Source organism: Procambarus clarkii, chromosome 8, assembly GCF_040958095.1.
Source record: "Procambarus clarkii isolate CNS0578487 chromosome 8, FALCON_Pclarkii_2.0, whole genome shotgun sequence".
In the NCBI taxonomy this organism is placed as follows: domain Eukaryota; kingdom Metazoa; phylum Arthropoda; class Malacostraca; order Decapoda; family Cambaridae; genus Procambarus; species Procambarus clarkii.
Window position 1 is genome coordinate 43,384,827 of NC_091157.1, and position 12,129 is coordinate 43,396,955.

General features: G+C 46.3%; 1 protein-coding gene across 2 annotated transcripts in view; it reads right to left on the reverse strand.

The window, feature by feature from the left end:
• The window catches only part of LOC138349825 (uncharacterized), a 237,692-nt gene that overhangs the window by 68,859 nt on the left and 156,704 nt on the right, over positions 1-12,129 (reverse strand). The window lies entirely within an intron of this gene.

Below are 12,129 nucleotides of genomic sequence, written 5' to 3' on the forward strand. Positions count from 1 at the left end.
GGGTGGCTGAGACAGTCTCCCCCACACGAGTGGGTGGCTGAGATAGCCTCCCCCACACGAGTGAGTGGGTGAGCCAGTCTGGTACACCTTCTGAACTTGTATCGGATCAGAATATCTGCCAATATTCAGAATATCTTCCAATGCTATCGTTTGAACTTTCTTCCCCTCGTCATATTGAAGACACAACAAGGACAGACCTTCGTCTCCAAGGCCAACCCGCGCTCTCAGTCGCCAGGGAAAAATGCAATATGAATAACCAGAAGATTTCACACTTTCCTCGGAGAAAACATTGAATAGACTGTGTTGTACTTGACAATGTTGCAAATATTGTCCTTGATAATGTGGCACATGTTTTCCACGACACTGTTGCACATGTTGTCCTTGACAATGCACATTTCTCTTGCATTATTTTTTTTTGCTACTGTTGCTTCTGCTGATGTTGATCTTGCTGCTGCTGTTTCTGTAGAAGTTCTTTCAATTGCTGCTGTTTGCATTGCTGTTAATAATGATACTGTCATTATTATGGTTGATGCTATTATTAGTAATATTGATGCTATTATTGTTAATATAGATTCTATTATTGATGCTATTCCTGGCGTTATTCCTCTCGTATATGCAATTAGTACAGCCATTGATGCTATTATTGCTACTATTGATGCTATTATTGCTACTATTGATGCTATTATTGCTACTATTGATGCTATTATTGCTACTATTGATGTTATTATTGCTACTATTGATGCTATTATTACTACTATTGATGATATTTTTAAGGGTATATTTGCCACTGAAAAATTCAATGGGACATGTAAGATGGAGACTGTATGTGATTCTAGTATATGAGATCTATCATTGTTTACAATATAGTCGTTCATGTGAGCATAATACAAAGGAGCTTCGGCCGGCATACGTGCTGCTTCATTTCAGTCACCGACAGCACCTTTGTCTTTTTCTGATTCGGCTCATTTCCATCATAACTTATTTCGGTCCACTTGCTATATGTTTCCTTTGGGTCATCTGTTGGGACCTTGTAACGGAAAGCAATACGATTTTCCCGCGAGTGATAAGCGGCTCGGCGGACGAAGAGGGAAGTGGAATGGAAGGAGGCTTACTGCTGGAGGTGCTGGCGGAAAATAACCCAATGTTTCTGGTCGGCGTCGTTGCGGGTGTCGCCGTGGTAGTCATACTATTGATCGTTTTATTGTGTTGTTTAATCAAGAAGTGTTACAATTACTTCGGCGAGGTGAAGGATTCCGTGAGGTCCACCTCTGCTGAACATGCTGTCGTGGACTAGTAACAAGGTCGATATGTGGTCCTACGGGCCGCTCCAAGCAACAGCCTGTTGGAGCAAGCTCGCACAGGTCAGGCCGGGCTTGGGGAGTAGAAGAACTCCCAGAACCCCATCAACCAGGTATCAAACAGGTAACAAGTTCAGGCGATTAATGTACGTGAAACAACCAAGTTCAGGCGATTAATAAAGGGTGTGGAGCAGGAGACCCTAATATCCAAGAATCATGATGGGAAGTACCTGGAATATTTACAGAATCTGGGGTTTGAGGTCATCGATGGGTAACTGCTGTAATCCCAGTTCACATCCAAGAACCTCCTGGGTAAAGGTAAATTTGCCGTAGTCTATAAAGTAGATGTCGACCAGGTAAACATACCCTGCTGCTTTAAGCTACTGACAACATAGGAAAGTTTTGATAAACTGTTGTATGAATGTCAAAACATGTAGGCGCTAGAGGGCATATAAGGCGTGCCCACCTTGCTGGGGCTCAGCGTGTAGCCCCTGGGATTCCTGATGAGCTATCACGGCCGACGAACTATGTCGTCTTGGCGCAAATAATCAGACAACCCTCCGACGGAGACGTGCATCTTACAGGCTTTCTTCATGCTGAGTTAAATCCTGGTGGAGTTCCAGGAGAAGGGATTGTGTCACAACGACCTCAAGGAAAACAATGTGATGATAGAATTCACTGCAGAGGGAAAACCTGTTGTTACGGTGATTGATTTCGGACTAACGATGCCGAAGGGGTCTTACCCCTGGGGAAGAAGACCCCGCCTGAAGAAAGACTCCAAGCCATTTTATGCCCCTGAACTGATTGGACGAAAAGCTCCCTGCTCGGAAGCCACTGAAGTATACGCCTTGGGTTTCTTAATGAGTCGTTACATAGCACTGTTACCCGTCTCCGGCTCTTGTATAGAGGAGTCCTGCAAGGCGGCAATGGGGCCCCCCGAGGACCGGCCAGAACTGGAACTCGTACAGGTGGAGATAGCCAGAGCACTCAGACTGGTAATTTCATCTAGTATTATGTCTCATCTGCACTAAGATATAATGTCTATAATGCAGGCGAGTGAAGCAAGCGTAGAGGAGACGCGGGAGATGGTAAAGGGACATGGTTGATGGTTATTGATTGTTGGCAGTGGTAGTGATTGTTGGCTGCGGTAGTAGTGATGGTGGTAGTAACCGTTGGGGGAAGTTGTAGTTGTGGTAGTGATTGTTGGAAGTGGTGATGGTGGTGGTGATTGCTGGTAGTGGTGATGGTGGTAGTGATTGCTGGTAGTGGTGATGGTGGTAGTGATTGCTGGTAGTGGTGATGGTGGTGGTAATTGCTGGTAGTGGTGATGGTGGTAGTGATTGCTGGTAATGGTGATGGTGGTAGTGATTGCTGGTAGTGGTGATGGTGGTAGCGATTGCTGGTAGTGGTCATGGTGGTAGTGATTGTTGGAAGTGGTGATGGTGGTGGTGATTGCTGGCAGTGGTCATGGTTGAATTGAATTGAAATTGAAATAAGTTTATTGAGGTAAAATACACACAAAGGGATGAGGTAGCTCAAGCTATTCTCACCCCGTTATAACATCATGGTCATGGTGGTAGTGATTGTTGGAAGTGGTGATGGTGGTGGTGATTGCTGGTAGTGGTGATGGTGGTAGCAATTGCTGGTAGTGGTGATGGTGGTAGCGATTGCTGGTAGTGGTCATGGTGGTAGTGATTGTTGGAAGTGGTGATGGTGGTGGTGATTGCTGGCAGTGGTCATGGTGGTAGTGATTGCTGGTAGTGGTGATGGTGGTAGCAATTGCTGGTAGTGGTGATGGTGGTAGTGATTGCTGGTAGTGGTCATGGTGGTAGTGATTGTTGGAAGTGGTGATGGTGGTGGTGATTGCTGGTAGTGGTGATGGTGGTAGCAATTGCTGGTAGTGGTGATGGTGGTAGCGATTGCTGGTAGTGGTCATGGTGGTAGTGATTGTTGGAAGTGGTGATGGTGGTGGTGATTGCTGGCAGTGGTCATGGTGGTAGTGATTGCTGGTAGTGGTGATGGTGGTAGTGATTGCTGGTAATGGTGATGGTGGTAGTGATTGCTGGTAATGGTGATGGTGGTAGTGATTGCTAGTAGTGGTGATGGTGGTAGCAATTGCTGGTAGTGGTGATGGTGGTAGCGATTGCTGGTAGTGGTGATGGTGGTAGTGATTGCTGGTAGTGGTGATGGTGGTGGTAATTGCTGGTAATGGTGATGGTGGTAGTGATTGCTAGTAGTGGTGATGGTGGTAGTGATTGCTGGTAGTGGTGATGGTGGTGGTAATTGCTGGTAGTGGTGATGGTGGTAGTGATTGCTGGTAGTGGTGATGGTGGTAGTGGTGATGGTGGTAGTGGTTGCTGGTAGCGGTGATGGTGGTGGTAATTGCTGGTAGTGGTGATGGTGGTAGTGATTGCTGGTAGTGGTGATGGTGGTAGCAATTGCTGGTAGTGGTGATGATGGTGGTAATTGCTGGTAGTGGTGATGGTGGTGGCAATTGCTGGTAGTGGTGATGGTGGTAGCGATTGCTGGTAGTGGTGATGGTGGTAGCGATTGCTGGTAGTGGTGGCAGTATTGATCACTGGCTGTGGAAGCAGTGTTGGTAGTTATTATTAATGGTAATAGTGGTAGTGATCGCAGGTAGTAGAGATGGTTGTAGTGAACGCTGGTGGCGGTAGTTGTGGTAGCAGTGACCACTCGCAGTGATGGTGGTGGTGGTAAGGTAATTACCAGCAAAAAACACTAGGCCATTACGACTGTATAGCACTTGGAAGGAGAGAGGATAAGGATTAGGGATGGGACGGAGGCTAGGAATCATGCCCAATCCCTTGGGCGGAACTAGAAGATCAAAATACAGCTGGATACACAGGATCCAACACTGAGACGCTGACAGCAGAAGGGAAACAGACAGCCTCCTACTAATCTATAACCCTTCACCAGAGAACAGAAGACTCAGGAATACAAAAATAAAACATTATTATTGTATAATAAACAGACAGGCTCCCAGTCAGTGGGCAATAAACGTCTTTGTCGGGAATAATAAAAGAAAACAAAAGATAAATTAGGAAAGGGATTTAATACATCCACTGACGCCATGTATGAAATACGGAAATGAACAGGTGTATAATTAATACAGAGGTGGGGAGAGGGAGAGGCAGCGAGGTGCAGATATTGCTGGGGGTGTAATTCATGGGGGCCCAACACTGTGATGATAAGGTGGGGGCCCCCACACTCTGATGATAAGGTGGGGGCCCCACACTGTGATGATAAGGTGGGGCCCCCACACTCTGATGATAAGGTGGGGGCCCCACACTGTGATGATAAGGTGGGGCCCCCACACTCTGATGATAAGGTGGGGGGCCCCACACTCTGATGATAAGGTGGGGCCCCCACACTCTGATGATAACGTGGAGGGCTCCACACTCTGATGCTAAGGTTGGGGCCCCCACACTCTGATGATAAGGTGGGGGGGGGTGGCTCACAGTCAGATAAGAGTGAGGGATTAAGGAGGGAGGGAAGTTAAAGAGTGAGGGATAATGGATAGGAGAAGAGGTGGGAAGGCTCCCACAGGCGTACCACCCAGGAGAGCCGCCATCATTACCTCCCCCGGGGAGCTTATTGGCAACCTGGTGTAATATACCAGTGAGGGGAGAGTCAACACGGCGTGGGAGTGTTAGTGTTGGTTATTATGGCCTGAAGGAGGCGTTTGGCGCGACGCTCGGCACGGAAGGTGAAGTACCCTAACACCAAGCTCGTAGAGCGCTCCCTCAATACAGTCAAATGTCGTGTGTGTGTGTGTGTGTGTGTGTGTGTGTGTGTGTGTGTGTGTGTGTGTGTGTGTGTGTGTGTGTGTGTGTGTGTGTGTGTGTGTGTGTACTCACCTAATTGTACTCACCTAATTGTGCTTGCGGGGGTTGAGCTCTGGCTCTTTGGTCCCGCCTCTCAACCGTCAATCAACTGGTGTACAGATTCCTGAGCCTATTGGGCTCTATCATATCTACACTTGAAACTGTGTATGGAGTCAGCCTCCACCACATCACTTCCTAATGCATTCCATTTACTAACTACTCTGACACTGAAAAAGTTCTTTCTAACGTCTCTGTGGCTCATTTGGGTACTCAGCTTCCACCTGTGTCCCCTTGTTCGCGTCCCACCAGTGTTGAATAGTTCATCCTTGTTTACCCGGTCGATTCCCCTGAGGATTTTGTAGGTTGTGATCATGTCCCCCCTTACTCTTCTGTCTTCCAGTGTCGTGAGGTGCATTTCCCGCAGCCTTTCCTCATAACTCATGCCTCTTAGTTCTGGGACTAGTCTAGTAGCATACCTTTGGACTTTTTCCAGCTTCGTCTTGTGCTTGACAAGGTACGGGCTCCATGCTGGGGCCGCATACTCCAGGATTGGTCTTACATATGTGGTGTACAAGATTCTGAATGATTCCTTACACAGGTTCCTGAACGCCGTTCTGATGTTAGCCAGCCTCGCATATGCCGCAGACGTTATTCTCTTTATGTGGGCTTCAGGAGACAGGTTTGGTGTGATATCAACTCCTAGATCTTTCTCTCTGTCTGTTTCATTAAGTACTTCATCTCCTATTCTGTATCCTGTGCCTGGCCTCCTGTTTCCACTTCCTAGTTTCATTACTTTGCATTTACTCGGGTTGAACTTCAACAGCCATTTGTTGGACCATTCACTCAGTCTATCCAGGTCATCTTGTAGCCTCCTACTATCATCCTCTGTTTCAATCCTCCTCATAATTTTTGCATCGTCGGCAAACATTGAGAGGAACGAATCTATACCCTCTGGGAGATCATTTACATATACCAGAAACAGTATAGGTCCAAGGACTGACCCCTGCGGGACTCCACTTGTGACGTCTCGCCAATCTGAGACCTCACCCCTCACACAGACTCGTTGTCTCCTGTTGCTTAGGTATTCCTCTATCCACCGGAGTACCTTCCCTCTCACTCCAGCCTGCATCTCCAACTTTCGCACTAGCCTCTTGTGTGGCACTGTATCAAAGGCTTTCTGACAATCCAAAAATATGCAGTCTGCCCACCCTTCTCTTTCTTGCCTTATTTTTGTTGCCTGGTCGTAGAATTCAAGTAACCCTGTGAGGCAGGACCTGCCATCCCTGAACCCATGTTGATGCTGTGTTACAAAGTTCCTTCGCTCCAGATGCTCCACTAGTTTTTTTCGCACAATCTTCTCCATCAGCTTGCATGGTATGCAGGTTAGGGACACTGGCCTGTAGTTCAGTGCCTCCTGTCTATCCCCTTTCTTGTATATCGGGACTACGTTAGCTGCTTTCCAAATATCTGGCAGTTCCCCTGTTGCCAGTGATTTGTTATACACTATGGAGAGTGGTAGGCTCAGTTCTCTTGCTCCTTCCTTTAGAACCCAAGGGGAGATTCCATCTGGGCCTATAGCCTTTGTCACGTCCAACTCTAGTAAACACTTCCTTACTTCCCCACTGGTAATCTCAAACTCTTCCAGTGGTTCCTGGTTAGCTATTCCCTCACTTACCTCTGGAATTTCTCCTTGTTCTAAGGTGAAGACCTCCTGGAATTTCTTATTCAATTCCTCACACACTTCCTTGTCATTTGTAGTGAATCCTTCCGCCCCTATCCTTAATCTCATAACCTGTTCCTTTACTGTTGTTTTTCTCCTAATGTGGCTATGCAACAATTTAGGCTGAGTCTTTGCCTTGCTTGCGATGTCATTTTCGTATTGTCTTTCTGCCTCTCATCTCATCTCCCTCTTCTCAAGGGAGCCGGTCGGCCGAGCGGATAGCACACTGGACTTGTGATCCTGTGGTCCCGGGTTCGATCCCGGACGCCGGCGAGAAACAATGGGCAGAGTTTCTTTCACCCTATGCCCCTGTTACCTAGCAGTAAAATAGGTACCTGGGTGTTAGTCAGCTGTCACGGGCTGCTTCCTGGGGGTGGAGGCCTGGTCGAGGACCAGGCCGCGGGGACACTAAAGCCCCGAAATCATCTCAAGATAACCTCAAGATAACCTCATCCTGACATATTCATTCCTGGCATTCTGGTATCTTTCTCTGCTCTCCAGTGTCCTGTTATTCCTATAGTTTCTCCATGCCCTTTTACTTTGCTGCTTAGCTAGCCTACATCTTTGATTAAACCATGGGTTTCTCATCTTCATTTCTCTATTTTCCTTTTGGACTGGGACAAACTTGTTCGCTGCGTCCTTGCACTTCTGCGTGATGTAATCCATCATATCTTGGGCCGTCTTTCCCCTGAGCTCTGTTTCCCATGCTATATCTGTTAGGAATTTTCTTATCCCCTCATAGTTTCCCTTTCGGTATGCTAACCTTTTGGTTTCGGTATCCCTCCTCGAGTTCAATAACCCTTCTTCAATCAAGTACTCAAACACCAGTACACTGTGGTCGCTCATTCCTACTGGGTCCTCAAAACCGATTTCTCTTATGTCGGAGTCGTTCAGAGTGAAGACTAGGTCGAGTCTCGCTGGTTCGTCATTGCCTCTCATCCTTGTGGGTTCTCCGACATGCTGGGTTAAAAAGTGTGTGTGTGTGTGTGTGCGTGTGTGTGTGTGTGTGCGTGTGTGTGTGTGTGTGTGTGTGTGTGTGTGTGTGTGTGTGTGTGTGTGTGTGTGTGTGTGTGTGTGTGTGTGTGTGTGTGTGTGTGTGTGTGTGTGCGGTTAGCAAATGCGACTTTTGTGGGGTCGTATACCTTGCTACAGAACACTGCTCCCCCGGGGTACATATACAAGCACACAACAAAAGAACTATTTGCCTGGCACATACAAGGACCCGGACGTGTGCCTCTCTCTCTCTCACACACACACACATACACACACGCGACGCCTCTTGTCTGTTTGTGTTGTGTCTCCGGTCGCCTTCAGGACCACGTTTGTGCGTGTGTGTTAAGCTGGAGCTTCCCAAGTTTCCTGGACCAAGCGCTACACTACTCCCACAACATAATGACTTAACTCCAGCGCCCGGCTCGCCGCCATGTTGACACTGTCCTCTCTCGCCTCACTGCCAGATTCCTACAAGTTGCTAATACGCTTCCTCAAGGGTGATGGCGGTGGCAGTCGGCCTCGTTAGACCTGCACTTGGAGCTGTTACATGTGTGTCGTCTTCCCGTTCACCTTTTGCGTGACTCTCACGGCTGAAACAAACTTTTTTTTCAGTTCTGAAATGATTACTGATTTGTATTATGTGAGGTCGCTGCTCGTATGGCCAGTTCGTCGTGCAGGTAGTTAGGAACTAGGCTAATGACCGACAGGGCACGACTAGTGAAACAAGTGGGTGGAAGTCATATTATGCGTCTAGACTAGTCCCCAAATGCTTAAGATGGTGAGACAATGATGCTGCTTGAATTTAACGTGGGTATTCATTCTGAATTTGAGGTGTGTTTGTTTTGAACACGGTATGTTAATTCTGAACTTGGGAGATATTATTTATAAGCTGGGATGTGTTAATTCTGAACGGTATGTGTGTAGACTTTGAATTTGGGAGGTGTAAATTATTAATTTGATGAGTGAATATGTTAATTTGATGAGTGAATGTGTTCTGAACATGGGGGATGTGTTAATTCTTAACTTAGGATGTGTTAATTCTTAACTTAGGATGTGTCAATTCTTAACTTAGGATGTGTTAATTCTTAACTTAGGATGTGTTAATTCTTAGCATAGGATGTGTTAATTCTTAACTTAGGATGTGTTAATTCTTAACTTAGGATGTGTAAATTCTGAACTAGGAATGTGTTAATTCTGAACTTGACATGTGTTCACTCTAAACTTGGGAAGTGTTCATTCTGAAACTGGGATGTTTTAACCCTGAACGAGACGTTCAGGGTTAAAACCTGAAGCGACGCTTTTGCTTCATGCAGGTCGGCGTTCAATCCCCGACCGTCCAAGTGGTTGGGCACCATTCCTATCCCTCGTCCCATCCCAAATCCTTATCCTGACCCATTCCCAGTGCTATATAGTCGTAATGGCTTATCACTTTCCCCTGATAATTCCCTCCCCTCCCTCTTTAATACGAAAGTCTTTCAAAAGACTTTCGTATTTTGCTCTCAGTATATTAAATTTTTGTTACATTCTTTGGTTATCATCACATTATTTTGTCTTCCTCTTGTTTTATATTATTTACTGTTCATTATAAATTATACAGTTCCATTTTAATGTATCGTCACATTCCTGTTTTTTGTTGGTTTTCTCCTGTTTATTGTATTTTCTTCCCTACAATACAGTATCTATTCATTTTCTCTCTTCGTCTGTCCTCCTCTCTTCGCACCTCTCCCTCTTTACCCTTCTCTCCCTTCTCCCCTTCCATGCTCCCCTCATCCTCGAGATTTTTACTTTATCTGTTCCCATTGCTCGGGGCCGGGTTAGGTTACCGAGTATACTATTTTTGCTTTGCCTCTTACCGTCCCATTATTCTGCTCGTCCGTTTGTAATCTCATTTACCGTCTACTCCCACTTTAATCCCTCCCACCCTCCCTCCCTTCCTTCCCTTCCTACCCAAACACCTTCCCTCGCCTCTCTGTTGCTTTGTTGCCTCATGTAGATGGACACATCACAGCACATGCCTGTGATGTGTCTATCTACCCCCTTCCACTACCTAGCTGATCTCAGTGGTCTACCCTCTCAGGCTTCCCTTCTTCCTTATTCAATTCCCTCTTTCCCTTCTTCTTCTCTTTTTCTTCCCCTCTCAATTACCCCTTTACTCTCCAGTTTCTGACTCTGCATCTCTCTCTCTCTCTCTCTCTCTCTCTCTCTCTCTCTCTCTCTCTCTCTCTCTCTCTCTCTCTCTCTCTCTCTCTCTCTCTCTCTCTCTCTCTCTCTCCGTCTAACATAAGTGGTATACAAGGTTCTAAATGTTTCCTTATACAAGTTTCTAAATGCAGTTCGTATGTTGGCCAACCAAGCATATGCCGCTGATTATATCCTCCTGATGTGGCCCTCAGGGGGACTATACATATGGTGGAGCTCCTTCATACAAGGAGGCCCGCACGTCACCGGGTCACTCCTGTGCTACAAGTTTTTGAATTGTCTCAAGTTTTCGTCAGTAACTTTGGAAATTGTTGAGCTGTAATTAATTTTTTTTTTTGGTCGCGGATCAAAGTATAATATATGGTAGCTACCGCACTACTGTATGGTAGCCAGTCCTCCACACACACTGTATGGTAGCCAGTCCTCCACACACACACTGTATGGTAGCCAGACCTCCACACACACACTGTATGGTAGCCAGTCCTCCACACACACACTGTATGGTAACCAGACCTCCACACACTGTATGGTAGCCAGACATCCACACACACTGTATGGTAGCCAGTCCTCCACACACACACAGTATGGTAGCCAGTCCTCCACACACACACAGTATGGTAGCCAGTCCTCCACACACACACTGTATGGTAGCCAGACCTCCACACACACACTGTATGGTAGCCAGTCCTCCACACACACACTGTATGGTAGCCAGACCTCCACACACACACTGTATGGTAGCCAGACCTCCACACACACAGTATGGTAGCCAGACCTCCACACACACTGTATGGTAGCCAGACCTCCACACACACTGTATGGTAGCCAGACCTCCACACACTCTGTATGGTAGCCAGACCTCCACACACACTGTATGGTAGCCAGACCTCCACACACACGTACGGTAGCCAGACCTCCACACACACACAGTATGGTAGCCAGACCTCCACACACACAATGTACGGTAGCCAGTCCTCCACACACACTGTATGGTAACCAGACCTCCACACACTGCATGGTAGCCAGACCTCCACACACTGCATGGTAGCCAGACCTCCACACACTATACTCCTAGATACTCAAACAATAAATTTGAAAATAAAGAAGTTGCCAACATTCCAATCTCTCCTAATCTATTATTATGTCCTGACGGGCAGAAGTATTTTCAATTCATTTATTTCCTGATCTGTCGATAGCCTAATTTTCAGCAGAGTAATGAAGTATTTTCTTCACTGAAGGTCTTAAATTCATGTAAAGTTTGCACATGATCCTCAGTGTTGTTCATTCTAGGACGCCAAGTCACTCCTTGCTGAGAGAATGTGTACTGGAGAGTTCCTCAAGAACTTACGAATCTGTACATCTTTTCTGAATCTTTGGCGGCTTTGTTTACAATTATTAAACAGTTAATGAGCTCCGAAGCATCAGGAGGCTGTTTATAACAATAACAACAGTTGATTGGCAAGTTTTCATGCTGGTAAACTGTTTAATAAATGTAACCAAAGCCGTCAAAGGTTGAGGAAAGATGTACACGTTCGTGAGTGCTTGCGTAATTGCTTCGTGAATCTGGCCTAAGGTTCGTGAGTGCTTCCGTAACTGCTTCGTGAATCGGGCTCCAGCCGAGGATCTCATATTTAATCCATGAGATGCACAGACATATCTAAATTATGCTTAGATACCTTTCCATCTGTACCTTTTTACACGTAATTTCTCGCTGTCAGAGTAAGCTTCCATTCCCACTAACAGCCAGTTGGTCGTTAGACGCTAAACTTCTCAATTCCTCGGTCGTCTAGATCGCGGTCATTAAATGCTAAGCGACCTGGCTTGCCTCGAGGTAACGCAACTACAAGACGTTGATTGATTACCTTCTGCATAGTAATGAGAGAGAGAAGATCTGGTTCAGTAGATCACTGAAGCTGAGATGCCAAAAACACACACACTCACTTGGGACGTGCAAAGTTGATAGCTTTCTGATTGGATTCAATTAAGATTTCGCCCTGAGATTACGACCTCAGACGACAGCTTCCAAGAAGAGGAAAAAATTGTATAAATTTTATAATTTCTTATTCTTGGGCAA